Source organism: Anastrepha ludens, chromosome 2 (assembly GCF_028408465.1).
Source record: "Anastrepha ludens isolate Willacy chromosome 2, idAnaLude1.1, whole genome shotgun sequence".
NCBI classification, from domain to species: domain Eukaryota; kingdom Metazoa; phylum Arthropoda; class Insecta; order Diptera; family Tephritidae; genus Anastrepha; species Anastrepha ludens.
The window spans coordinates 159,395,747-159,411,247 of record NC_071498.1 but is presented as its reverse complement, the minus strand read 5'-3'; positions in this window follow the sequence as shown (position 1 = coordinate 159,411,247).

The window sequence follows — 15,501 nt, the reverse complement described above, 5'->3', positions numbered from 1 at the left end:
ACTTCCAACTGGTTTCACATCCGCCCTTTTCTCCAGACTAGACTCCCTCGAATACCTCGGACTTATACTTGTTCCCCATTTGAAGAAATGGTTGGAGGGAAAAATATTTTATTCAAACGAGGAGGTGATGGCAGAAACGAAAGGCTATTTTTCAGGCTTGGACTAATCCTATTATTCGGAAGTGATCAATAAACTAGAACAGCGTTGAACGAGGTACACGAGCATAAGTCTAAAATGAGACTAAAAAAAGATTGCCATTAGCGGTCTGCTTGTAACGGGTCTCCATCGACTAGTCGCCTCCGTGTGTTCGATGATCTACCACATCTGCTGCGACTTTCTCCGTGGTTCCAGTCAAGAGCAGCTTTGAAGATGTCTGCACTGAGTTTTCGTAAAGTAATGACAATGCATTTCCACTTCCGACGCCGAATTTCTAGGCGGACTGAAGTTTGTTTGGTCATAGCCCAAAGATTATTGTCGGAAACAGTGTTAGGCTGCAGTTGAAAAAATTGTTTATGTCACACTTAGACGTGTTCCAAATCTCGCATCCGTATAAGACAGCTGACTTGACATTGGACTCAAATATTCTTTGCTCCGTGCGCCTAGTGATGATCCTGGGTGATGACCTCCACATCTTGTCAGTCTTATTCTGTTTGATATATCCCTAATCACCGCATACATTGAAGCCACTGTAACTCGGATGGCTTTTTTCATGCGGAAAGAGATATACGGGACAATGTGGGAGATTATTAAAGCTTTCAGCTGGCTAAACAAGGCCAGAAGATCATCTAAGTGGCTCCTCAACCTGGATAGATGAGCATGCAACCTCACAATGGATACGTTTACGTGAAGTAATTTGCAAGCAAGGATTTGTGGCAAAACAACTCTTGGGTTTCGCACCACGATGACGCATCATCGCACAGTGCCATCATCATCCCTGAATTTTTGACCAAGAACGAAACGAATATCATCCACCCGCCAAAGAACTCACCTGATATGGCTCCCTGCAAAATTTTTCTGTTTGATCGAGTCAAAAAGCCACCAGAGGAACGAGTTTTAACCGCCGAATGGAAGTAATGAAGAATTGGAAGACGGCTCTTATGGCTATACCAATGATAGAGTTTTTGAAAATGTTTTGAGCGCTGAGTCAAACGCTCTCAAAAGTGCATTACAGGGAATACTTTGAAGATGAGTAGTTTCAATTTTCTGAATATATTTTGGGAACTTTTTGATTCAGTTTTTATCTTAATCAAACTTATTGGGAATACCTTTTGTTTTTGTCGGGACAGACTAGCAAGTATAACACTTAGACAACATTAAGTCCGTTGTACTGCACTCGGCTCCCTTTTTAATTTTCTGGAAATCTACCCTACCTCCGCAGAAATCTGAGTAGATCTGGTGGCTCCAAGGAGCCAAGTTGGTCGCATCTTAACACATCAGTGCCAAAGTCCACAAGCCCGATTCGAGCGAAGGCCGGGCAGACACACAGGAAGTGGTCCGCCGTCTCATCCTCCTCTTCACAAGCTGAGCAGAGTACACTGTCTGAGATGCCTACCTTTTCCATATGCTTCGTTCTTAGAAAGTTGCCCATCATCAGTCCAACCAGCTGCCTACAGTCCCTTCTGCTTAATGACAGGAGGTTCTCCGATTGTCGGCCGGACATGACAGGTAACATCAGTTTTGTTCAACTGCATCCTCTATCAGCCTGCCAATCTCGCTTGTGGGTTGAATTGACCCATTTACTAAGCGTGGTTTTGACGGCTGCAGAAAGGAGTGGCAAAACGGGTTCCGGGCCAAAGAAGTTGGCCTCAGAGCCCATCCTAGTTAAAGAGTCAAAGGTCTCGTTAGCCGCGATACCACGTGTCCCGGGATCCATCCAGCATCACGATATTATTTCTCTCAACTACCCTTGAAGTGGTTGGATGACTGCCTAAGGTCATGAGCGCAGCTTTGCTATTGCTGCAGACCCACACAGATCTGCCTCTCCACCTGTTTTTCACCACAAAGTTCATTACTTCTTGACCAGCATACACCTCCGCTTGAAACTCAGATGCGTACATTCCTAGAGCAAAGTGCAGTTTTGTCCTGCTGGATTCCACGTAGACACCAGAGCCGAGTGCTCGGTCTTGGAGCAATTCGTGAAAATTTGAAAACAGTGTTCGCCGGGCTTGGGTATACTTAAATAGAACCATTTCGAAATTAAAACAATTTGCCTCCTTCAACATAAAACTAACCAAAAATGTATTCTTATTGCACTCGAATATTTGGAAACACTCAAAAACTTGCCAGATATGTAATTGCCCGAGTATTTGATTATCGCAGCACTTGAATGATCAAATCGAGCGAGTAGTTAACTTCAATAAAATATCAACGTCTAACAAAAAGTAAAGCAGAAATTTCAATTCGCCGAATGTTCCATCAAAGTGGAACAGCACTTGACAAAATGTGCTGCCGCTGAGCTCAACCAATCAGCCAACCTCAACAAACAAAACAGCAACCCTCGTTGAAATCATTCGTAGGTTTTGCATGCTCGGTTATATTTGTTTATATGAGTATGTATGTGTGCATGTATGCATATGTATGTGTAGAGTTTTTGTATGTATGTGTCTATACATATTCATATTTTCAGAGCAGCCTGGCTAGCCTAACTTCATAAATCTCTGCTTTTGCTATATGAAATCAGCGCTGACGAAAAGCTAAGAGCGACAAAAATCGGAACTCAAGCCAAGCATACGCACAACCATAACGGCCATTGCAAAGGATGCTCCCTGCTGCTGCTGCTGCTCCTGCTGCTGCTCCTGCTGTTGCTTAGCTACTTGCTTAGGCACTTGAAATTCTGCTGCCATTTGCGGTGGCCATAATGCGCAGTTGCTACCGACCGACAATCATATCACCAAATCGCCATTTCAACAGCGTGGCACTTCATGTTCGCCACGCTTGGCCCTTTCTCACTTGTCACAACACATAAAGACCAGATTCGTTCGTCTGTCCGGCTAGTTAGTCAGCGAGTGATGACTTGGATTATGCCTGAAAGACGATTATCTGTGTTAATTTCATATTGTTTTTTCTGTTCTTTTTGTTCTTGTTGTTATGCCTTTGTTTTTGTTTTTTCGTTTCGCTATTCACTTTTGTCTACCACAATCGGCGGCGGTTCGTGCCGCTACTTTGTTGATTATCGCAAAGAAATCATATGGAAAGCCAACCATTCATACGCCCAGTCAACCAGCTGTCTGACCAAGACACAAATTGTATTGAAATTGAGATCATAATTACATGAATTACTCGTTTTGACTATCTTTCATCTGTGTGGTTGAAAGAATTGAATAAACAAAAGTATAGATGCTAATACAGATACAGATGGAAAGGCAAAAAGCTCGACCGCTGCATTGACATTTTACGTAAACACGCAGTTAGGGAGTTAGAAGCCCTCATACATACATTTAGAAATATATATACATACACACATACATACGTACAAGTGCATACATATGCGCATGCATTTTAATAATTTCTTTGCCTTCATCTACATTTCTATTCATGTGGGGGACATCTGCTTCTGTCACTTCTACTGCCACTGAAAGTTCCCACAATATTTCTTTTCAGCTCTTTTCAAATTCATTTCCACTCTGCTTTAGAATCATTTTTGTGTCCTTTGGCAAGCATTTTTTGTCGACCCCTTTCTTATTTTTATTTTCTATTTTTTTTTTTTCTGTAGCTGCGCCGCTAGCTGCCGTTCTTCAAAATTCATGCGCTGCCAACGCATGCGACCATATTTCTTCCTTTTTTGTGTGATTTATCTTCGATCGTGATAAACTCATTGAAATTATGATAATGTTTTTGTTTGATGGTATATTCCTTTATACATATGTGTGTATGTACGTAGATCCATACGTTTGTATGCCGCGAATGAAAGTGCAATATTCTCACTCCCCTTTTTCGGCTGTGACAGTTTTTGTGTCGATTGCTGTGAAAGGAGTGAAGTGGCCTGAATTTTAGGGCGTCCTTGTCACGTTAAGATCGGCTAAAACGTGTACTTTATCTTCGATCTAAAAGCAGAGAAAGTATTGGCGGCAGCAACAGAAGAGAAACAAAATATGTTTAGTGTCGATAATCCTAAAAGTTTTAAAGATAAATAAGGAAATGCATATTTTACGGCACTAATCCTAAGAAAAGCCAATAATAAAGATAATTTCAGTTGGATCAATAAGCAATGACTTGGTGATCATATCTGCGAGGAGCTATCTTAAGGATTATGGTCCAGCCCAGTCAAGGAAGACAACACTGGTTAGCTTGGTTGGTTAGAGTGGTGATTCATCCAGAATCCAACTAGCGCTTCCGCTCCATTTTGTTGCCACATCCTCGTTACCAACTTGTTTAACAGCTACTTACAGCAAGACTATATCCAATCTGTGCGGTTTAGGAACCTTATTAGGTTGTTGACGTCTATGCCAGATAGTTGCTCGAGACTCTCGAACAGCGGTTTGCCCAGGGTTAGCATTCTGTCCTTCTTTAAGGCAGGGCATTCACAGAGGAAATGGAAGATTGTTTCCTTTTTCCCCCGGTTGTTTACAACCATGACAGTATGTATTGTGAGGGATGCCCATTTTGGCGGCTTGCTCTCCGATAGACCAGAAGCCAGTTATGACTGCCGTTAGTCTACAGGCGTCCCGTCGTTTCATGTTTATCAATGTCGACGATTGTTTGAGGTTGTAGGTGGGCCATAACGTCCTGCTGATTTTGCATTTCGTCTGGTCTCTCCATCTACAATCTGCGATTCGGAGGTATTTTAGGGAAATTGCATTCTTGACTGCATCTAATGGTGTGAGTACCGATTCTGCAAGAACGTTATTCATGGCAGATCCCCCTCTTGCCAGTTCATCGGCTTTTTCGTTACCTTCTATGTTCCGGTGTCCCGGGACCCAAATTAAGGTTACTTTATGGTTTTCATTCAAGGTGGTGAGGCTATTCCTACTTTGCTCCACCACTTTAGAGATTGTTGTAGCCGATTCCAGTGCCTGGATTGCAGCTTGGCTATCCGAAAGAATAGCGATATTGCCCTTGAAAGAGAAATCTGTGATTAGTAACCTACAGGCTTCCCCAATTGCTAGTACTTCCGCTTGGAAGACGCTGCTGTTATTAGGGAGACGCACAGATTTTTCAATTCCAAGCCTATAAGAATATATACCAGCTCCAACACCACAATCCATTTTACTGTCATCTGTATAGACTGTGGTATCGAAGTTGTTTAGAGAGAGTCCCTTATTCCATTCTTCCTTAGATGGAAAGAGAGTGGCAAAATTCCTATTGAAAGTTACCGTCGCGATGATGTAGTCAGTCCTCGCCGAAATTAACTGAGCTTGTCGCAACAATAGACTAGCGTGACCATAAGTTTTTTCTTTCCAGCGACCCGCTTCATTTAACCTAAATGCACTCATGGTTGCCGTCTTCTTTATATGTAGGTCTATTGGAATAACGTGTGTCAGTGCATTGAGATCCTCTCTAGGACAAGATCTTATTGCACCGACCGTTATTGCACAGGCTGAGCTTTGTGATCTGCCGAGTAATTTGGTATTGTACTCTCTCCCTAGAGCTTTCCACCAAACTACCGATAGAATAGATCGTATAACTGCCTTATACAGCCATAATGTATGCTTAGGTTGAAGACCCCATCTTCTTCCAAGCATACGTTTGCAGGCATATAAAGCAATTTCTGCTTTCCTTACCCGTTCTTCGATGTTTAACTTCCAGCTAAGTTTGGAGTCCAGAATTACCCCTAAGTACTTTGCACTGGGTGAAAGTGAAAGAGTTTGTCCGTTGATATTTGGTAGGGTAAAAGTTGGTATATTGTATCTGAGCATACGTTCTGTTTTACGCACGTTTAAACTTAAGCCACATACTGTAGCCCAAGAGTTAAGCTCGCCTAACGCCCACTGATCGTGTTGGGACACAGTCCTGACACCATTAGCACCACATCATCAGCGTACGCCACCACTTTTGTCCCACCTCTATTAAGTTTTATCAAGATTTTGCTGGTCACACATAGCCAAAGAAGTGGAGATAATACACCCCACTGTGGAGTGCCCCTGTGGACCTTCTTAGTTATGTTGATATTACCCATATTAGCTTTAATGATCCTGGTTTCTAGCATAGAGATGACCCAGTTACTAATGCAACTGTCCACCTCTAGGTCTATCAACGCCCGTTGGATGGCATCTGTACTAATATTGTGAAAGGCGCCTTCTATATCCAAGAATGCCGCCATGGTATAATGTTTGCTCTCTAGAGAGCCCTCTATAGTTCGGATTACCTTTGCGTTGAGAGAATTTAATTTAAGGGGAAATAATTGGCCCTACGCTCCATTTGGAGTTAGAGAAGGATATAGCGGCTATATAGTACGAGGTGTGTTCAAAAAGTATCGGGAATTTTGAATTTTCGCAGGTTACGTATTGGTTGTACTCATGTCTCTCACTCATGCCGACGAGTTTGGCCATTTTGTGTGTTCAGTTAATTGCTGACAGCTGCTTTGTTTGCACGTGTCTCGGCTCATTTGTCTTCGATTTTTGCCTATTCAAAAAGATGGATCAAAGAACCTGTATCAAATTTTGTGTGAAAAACAAAGTGAAGTGCGTGGATGCATTCCGAATGTTGACCCTGTCATACGGAGAAGCTACTTTGGACCAAAGCAACGTCTATCGGTGGTACAAAATGTTCTCAGAAGGCCGAGAAGATGTGAACGACGAAAAGCGTGCCGGACGCCGGATGCCCGAGCACTTCAACAACAGACGTAAAAATTGATGAAGTGAGGCAAATGGTATTGGCCAATCGTCGAATCGCCGTTAGAGAAGTGGCTGAGGACCTAGAGATATCAGACATATCGATTCGTTCGTGCCATTCCATTTTTTTTTTTCAATGATTTGGGCATGAGACGTGTCGCCGCAAATTCGTACCAAAACTGCTCAATTTCGACCAAAAGCAGCATCGCATGAACATTGCTAATGAGATGTTGCACTCTGTCCGCGACGACCCAAATCTGCTCCAGAGGGTCATAACTGGTGACGAATCGTGGGTTTATGGTTATGGCGTGGAAACCAAAGCTCAATCATCTCAATGGAAGCTGCCGCACGAATCAAGACCGAAAAACGAAAAAAGCGTACCAAGTTCGGTCGAATGTAAAAGTTTTGCTTACCGTTTTCTTCGATTGCAGGGGAGTTGTGCATCACGAGTTCTAGTCACAGGGTAAAACGGTCAATAAGGAATATTACCTGCAAGTTATGCGCAATTTGCGCGAAGCAATCCACCAGAAATGCCCAGATTTGTGGAAGAACAAAAATTGGCTCTTGCATCACGATAACGCCCCTGCTCACACATCGTTGCTTGTGCGCGACTTTTTGCCAAAAACAACACACTAATGATGTCACAGCCACCGTATTCCCCAGATCTGGCCCCCTGTGACTTTTTCTTGTTCCCGAAACTGAAGAGGCCCATGAAAGGACGACGCTACGCTACGATTGACGAGATTAAGACGGCATCGAAGGAGGAGCTGAACAAAATAAAAAAAAAATGATTTTTTGAAGTGTTTAGAATATTGGGGAAAACGTTGGCGCAAGTGGTAGATATTATTAAAGATATTCATGGTGATTATGTTAAAGGACGGATAAACTGCGGCGGGAGTTGACTCGATCAGCACTCGACTCACTCTTTTCTTTAAACTGTATTATGAACACCGACGAATGCACTGCATTACAATCCGTAAACTTTGTTATCAACACAATCAACTGTTTAAATTTTCAAAGCACAAATAAATTTTTGTTTAGCGCAAAATATGGATACTATATTCTTTTACCTGGATTTTGGTGAAAATACATGAGGTAATTTAAGGCGAAGCCGCCAAAAAGTTAGGGATACTGCTGATGATGTACTCCGGTTGCCTCATGATGTGTAAGCTTTTCGATGCGGTATATGTACGTAGAGTTACGATAATGTGAGCTCCTTTTGAAGGTTTTTAAAACAGTTTCGGCTTAATAAAGCAGCCTTTGAATATATTTTGAACATATTGAATGGAAAAATGCCTCCCGTTCGAAGATCATGGTCGATATCACCAAAGCTTAAGCTTGAAGCATGCTTAAGGTTTTTGGCCGAAGGGGGCTATCAAAATGGTACTGGACAAGATTTTAACATAGGAATGGCGCAGTCAACAATTTCTACAGTACTTTCAGATGTTTTAAATATCTTAGAGGCTACATTATGTCCTAGATGGATAAGCCTAGTCATGACGGACAGTGAAAAGCTAGAGGCCAAAAGATATTTTTTTGAAATAAAACGACAATTCCGGGAATAATTATGTGTGTAGACGGTACCCATATAAAAAATTTAGAACCAACTGGAGAGAATGCGCACCTTTACTATAATAGAAAAGGATATTATAGTATAAATGCTATGATAGTAAGTTAATTGTTAAAGTCAGACTTAATTAGTTCACTAATCTATTGTGCGGCTTAAGATATGTGACCATAAGCAGCGAATAAGGTATGTGAACAGTAGGTACGCAGGTGCAAGCCACGATTCTTTTGTTTGGGGAAATAGTGATGCTTCGACTTATTTTCAAACCTTGTATGAAACTGGAGAAAGAAGCACGAGATTGTTGGGTAAATATACACCAAATAATAAAAAAAAATAATATATATTAGTTTACTTCGCAATATTTTACATAGGAGACTCCGGATATCCACTTTTACCCTGGTTGATAACACCCTTTCGTAACACTCGAGCAAATACGCCAGAAAGTCGGTTTAATAAAAGCCATAGCAAGGGTCGCAACATTGTTCAAAGGACAAATGGGTTCCGGAAGAATTGGTGTCGATGTTTGTTTTCTTCTCGCCAACTACACTATGCTCCAGAAAAAGTGGCGCAAATTGTCAACGTCGCGGCTGCACTTCATAACATTCGCATTCATTACAAGATTTCCGTCGAATATTTAGATGGTGTTGAAGAAAGTGATGAATATGTAGGCGAACCTATACAAACCCAACGGTACACAGCTGGGGCTACTCAAATTCGCAATGAGATGTTACGCAGCTTTTTGTAATAATAACTACATTCATCTTAATTCATATTCATATATATTTCTTAAAATTAAATTAAAAAACCTCCATGGTATGTGCTAAAAACTAGTTACAAAAAAAAGTTATCCAATAAGAAAGCTAGTCATTTTATCAGTTATTACAGACCCAACTGTTTATCTATTCCTCCAAGCTCCAAGCTCTCTGGTGGTTGTGCGTTTCCTAAAAAATATAAATTTTGCCAATATAATAATCCGAAAAAAAAAACAAATAAAAATGTTTTTCCTTACATTTTATTGCTCTCCATCTTTATTATAATAATATCCGCAACACAATGACCTGCGGATGAGAAACGAGTAAATTTGTTTGAAACGCGTATTGAATTCGTTGTTGGTAATGGCATTTTTTTTAATCGATCCGTAAACCACATTATCGATCCGCATACTGCTTTATCCGACGTTTATTATGATACCGAATACTGTCGGATCGAGTATAACTCCCTTCGCAACCATCCGGCGGATACCATAATAGGGGTGATTAATGAATAAATAAATAATTTTTGAAAAAAACACAAAATTTGCGATACTCTTTGAACACATCTCGTATACGGGAAGCTAAACATCTGATAGCCGGGCGGGCTCAACACAGGAGTTCTTTTCAAAGTCTGAAGTGAAACGATTGGCGTTCATTTATTGTTACTTAGACACTAAATGGCTGCCTTGGTTAAAATTTGTTAGTTGGCTACACCAAGTGCTCTGCCAGCAGACTCTTCAAATAAGAAGAAAACGAAAGCTCTTTGAGCTACTTGCCGAATTCTTTGACTAGTTTGTTGCTACGAGAGAGCCAATGCGCTCCCGTGAAATAAAAATTTAAAAAAGGGGAGCCAAGAAGCATCGAGAAAATGGCAACTCCTAAAACACTCAGGCTAAAACGCCCTTTGTATTCAAAGCTCAGGAAAGGAAAAACGTTGATGGTCAAGGAGTAAAGGAGAGAAGTGGCAGAGAGATAAGATGGAATAGACACAAAGAGAGAGATAGCTAATTCTGTGAGAATTTTTCAGATTCTTTGGTAAATCTGGAAATATTCTGCAGTTTGAGAGAATGATTTCCATTCGTTCTCATGACACCGGAGCCCCAAAATTCGATGCCTTGCTCTAGCAAAGGCAGAACATTCGTAGAGAAAATGCTCAGTGTCATCTGCCTCTTCTAAGCAAGACAGGTAAATGGGGCCCTCAATTATTCCAATGGTGGTCATATGTTGACTGCACGGATTGTGTCCTGTAATAATACCAACCATCACCCGAAAACGTGTTGCCGTTCTGCAGCGTTCTAGACCGAACCGTCGCTCTGTAATGTAAATTGCATACATAATCGCTGATCCAATTCATGTTTCCTCTAGAATTAATTCCGAATATTGGCTCTGGTCCTTGTAGGGCAACCGCTGATTCACAGTGGGCCAGTTCATAGGCAATTTTACTTCCTTGCGCCCCTACTACCGGTGTTAAGGCAACGTAAAACACAAGTTTCCTTCCTCCCCAGCTCACTAAGAATAGAATTCACCACAGTATTTAAGCGGCATCGGCCTAATATCCGGTCCGCTTGTGAATATGCAGCAAGTTGCGTATTTGTTCATCATTTCATTTACCGAGCTGATCGCTGCATCTCTCAAATGGCTTATAAGTTTGAAAATTCAAAGCGTAAAGTTCCCGAGCCATTTCATTTTCATTTCCCGAGCCATAAGGCTCAATCATCATCATCAATTCCTAGAGTTCTAAGTTGGAATATAGGGCCAGATAAGGCTCAATAAATTTAAGCAACATCACATTGTTGTGCGCTAACAAACCTGCATATAAACAATCGCTGAAACTAGCTGGCTCTGAAGCTCATTTATCACTCTCGCTATTCTCGGTTCGCCCACTCACCTTCTGTATGGAAATGATCTCGAGTGCAAACCACATAAAATGCATGAGCATTCTCTGCACTACTGCTAAATAAATAACGCTCCGTTCATACTTATAACAGTTACCCTAACGACAATTTTCTAACGCTTCCAAGACTGAACTGAGTTAGTGCCTGAGTTGCTTACGGGGCATTGTGTCTGGTTACTGCACTTGTCCGGTTCATGTGAGGCATGTCTCATATTTAGGTTGTAGAAAGATCGTACAGCATCTTTTATGTATCTGCCCCAGCATGCTATAGATGGTGTCTTAGCTTCCTTTGTTCGCGTTTTCGTGCTTCTGGAGCGATATTGGATATTAAAGGACCACCCTAGCCAAGTGTATTTGCATGGAACTACAATTAGGTTTATTTCGGTTTCGGTACTCAAATTGAGCATGTATTATCGAATTATATTTCGAATGACAAAAAAATAGCGAATCTTCGAGTGCACTTCTGTAATAACAGAAGCGTCTTCGTGAAACCACTATTTGTGAAACCACTGCTTGGAAGGCTTCATACACCAACGAAGTGTTCCACGTGGAATGTCACATATTGAAAATATTAAAAACTTGAATGATATCAGATCAGCCTTTGAAAATATCCCTCTTAGATATACAGCTTTAACTGGATTAAGAAGAAGTCTCACTCGCAAAGTTCACTGATGATTACTAAGGTTTACAGATTCATAATTTATAGGAATGTCTTCCTTAGCCTAACTCTAACTTTGTCGTTCAGCGGTGAGCTGAAAAATTAAATACACTTGCTTATCAAAGGAGAAAGAGTGGGCAGTTCAGCGGTCTGCAAAAGAGTAAAGATCGCCAGAATTTCTGTAAAGAAAGGACCGATGAGTGAGACGCGGAGCATATGCTGGATCATTAAGAAACACTTCATGAGTAAGTCGGGTCAAATTTTGATAACAGACACCAAGTCTCATTTCCAATTAAATAGAGCTCTTGGGCCACAGGATATGGGCTAAGTTTAAACCCACGTAAAACAGAACTTATGCTTTTTACCACCAGATACAAGGTACCAACTTTCACCCTACCAAATATCAACGGACAAACTCTGTCACTGTCAACCAGTGCAAAGTACTTAGGAGTAATTCTGGACTCCAAACTTAGCTGGAAGTTAAACGTCGAAGAACGGGTAAGGAAAGCAGAAATTGCTTTATATGGCTGCAAACGTATGCTTGGAAGAAGATGGGGTCTTCAACCTAAGCATACATTATGGCTGTATAAGGCAGTTATACGATCTATTCTATCGGTAGTTTGGTGGAAAGCTCTAGGGAGAGAGTACAATACCAAATTACTCGGCAGATCACAAAGCTCAGCCTGTGCAATAACGGTCGGTGCAATCAGATCATGTCCTAGAGAGGCTCTCAATGCATTGACACACGTTATTCCAATAGACCTACATATAAAGAAGACGGCAACCATGAGTGCATTTAGGTTAAATGAAGCGGGTCGCTGGAAAGAAAAAACTTATGGTCACGCTAGTCTATTATTGCGACAAACTCAGTTAACCTCGGTGAGGACTGACTACATCGTCCCGATGGTAACGTTCAATAGGAATTTTGCCACACTCTTTCCATCTAAAAAAGAATGGAATAAGGGATTCTCTCTAAACAACTTCGATACCACAGTCTATACAGATGGCAGTAAAATGGATTGTGGTGTTGGAGCTGGTATATATTCTCATAGACTTGGAATTGAAAAATCTGTGCGTCTCCCTAATACCAGCAGCGTCTTCCAAGCGGAAGTACTAGCAATTGGGGAAGCCTGTAGGTTACTAATCGCAGATTTCTCTTTCAAGGGCAATATCGCTATTCTTTCGGATAGCCAAGCTGCAATCCAGGCGCTGGACGCGACTATAACAACCTCTAAAGTAGTGGAGCAAAGTAGGAGTAGCCTCACCAACTTGAGTGAAAACCACAGAGTAACCTTAATTTGGGTCCCGGGACACCGGAACATAGAAGGTAACGAAAAAGCTGATGAACTGGCAAGAGGGGGATCTGCCATGAATAGCGCTCTTGCAGTACCAGTATTCACACCACTAGGTGCGGTCAAGAATGCAATTTCCCTATAATACCTTCGAATTGCAGATTGTAGATGGAGAGACCAGACGAAATGCAAAATCAGCAGAACGTTATGACCCACCTACAACCTCAAGCAATCGTCGACATTAATAAACATGAAACGACGGGACACCTGTAGGCTTACGGCAGTCATAACTGGCTTCTGGTCTATCGGAGAACAAGCCGCCAAAATGGGCATCCCTCATAACACATACTGTCATAGTTGTAAACAACCGGGGGAAAAAGAAACAATCTTCCATTTCCTCTGTGAATGCCCTGCCTTAAAGAAGGACAGAATGTTAACCCTGGGCAAACCGCTGTTCGAGAGTCTCGAGCAGCTGTCTGGCTTAGAAGTCAACAACCTAATAAGGTTCCTAAACCGCACAGACTGGATATAGCCCTGCTCTAAATAACTGTTAAACAATTTGGTAACGAGGATGTGGCAACAAAATGGTGCGGAAGCGATAGTTGGATTCTGGATGAATCACCACTCTAATCAACCAACCAACCAAGAGCACGAAATAGCACTTATTTACGAGTATCAAAGCTTCAAATCAGAAGGTAGCAAGTTTTGCATATACAAGTACGTATATATAAGGTGAAGTTCAAAATAAACAAGAGTGGCGTCATAAAAATGTTTTCGATGGTGAAATCTTTTTTATAAGTTAGTGCGTTGGAAGTTACATCCCTAGCTGACTTCCGGTGAAAGCTTGGTAGCATTCGGTTCAGTGGAAGCGAAGTTATTGCGTCTAAAGTTTCAGTATGTTTGTGTCATCGGTGCAAAAATGAGTTTCGAACAAAGAGTTTAAAATCGGTAAAACGTTTACCGAAACATTTGAATTGATGCAAAAGTTTATGGTGATGATTGTCTATCTCGTGCCAGAGTTCATGAGTGGTTTACACGTTTCAGGGATGGTTGTGAGGACACACAAATGTAAACTAAAACTAAGCGTCAAAGTGCCGAATGGAAGGCCCCAGACAAGCCACCACCCAAAACATCGCGTTTAGAGATGACAAAAATCAAGTCGATGCTCATTTGTTTTTACTCTTCCAAGGGAATTGTCCACAAGGAGTTCGTGCCAACAGGCCAAACCGTCAATATAATTTTCTATCTTGGCGGTTTGGAGCGTTTGTTCCCTTGCATTCGTCGATTTCGCCCTGAATACCGCGAAGAAGGAAGTTGGCGCTTACTGCATGATAAGTCACCATCTCATCGATCTACTCTTGTGACTGATTTTTTGACTAGGAATTGCATTTTAACCATCATCAACCGTATTCGCCTGATGAGGCTCCCTGTGACTTCACCTTTTCGGAAAATTGCATTTGGCCATGAAAGGAAAACGGACGCAAATCGTAGAGGCCATCCAACATCCTGAATTACATTCCGGATTCCGGTCAATGCCCTGAAACACTCTTTCGAAAAGCCTTTAGATCGCGCAAAGCAGTGTATCGAGGCCAGAGAGGACTATTTTGAATAAATATACTCGAAGTTATCATAACAAAGCTCCTGTCGTTTCTACTTTAGCTCTGTCTTGTTTATTTTTGGCTTCACCTTGTATTACAAAAAAGCAGTCCAACAAAATTCATATTTTTTATTATCATTTTAAGCCCCCAAGCTCCTACAAAAACGTCGAATATATGTAGTTTAACACATGGGCTGAAAAGTCGCAGGAATATCACATAGATGGCGCTGCTTTTATTGCATTCACCTCTTTTTCAGTTAGTAGTAACCTCAAAAAGACCGCTGTTAAAATTTCATGATATTCTATTCATTAGTTTGTGAGTTATTGGGCTAGGAGTGACGTTACTTTTGTTATTTTCATCATGGATCAAAAAGAATTTCGTGTTTTAATTTTAGACTACTTCTTGATAGGGAAAAATATCGTTCAAGCGCAGAAATAGCTTGCAAGTGTCATGGGCAGTCCGCTCCATCAACAACAGCAATAAAACGATGGTTTGCTGACCTCAAACTTGGTCGTAAAGACACCGATGATGCACAACGCAGTGGACGTTTAAATGAGACTGTACGAGTAATACCAGAAAATATGAACGAAATCCACAAAATCGTTTTGAAAGATCGAAAGTTGCTTTAGTTAGTTGCTTTAGTTAGCTGACATCGTAAAGATATCAAAAGAACGTCTTGGCTTTGTATTTCATGAGCATTTGACTATGAAAAGGCTCTGTTCAAAGTGGGTGTCGCGTTTGCTCACTGTTGATCAAAAGCAAGTGAATGGCAAGTCATTCAAAACAATGGAAAAACTACATGAATTGAACTTCGAATTGCTCCCGCATACACCGCATTCACCACATTTGGATCCCAGCAACTACTGGCCTACCTAAAAACATGTTCGACGATAAGAAATTTCACTGCAATTCAGAGGTTATCGCTGAAACTGAGGACTATTTTGAGGAAAAAACGCTGATAAATAAAGAT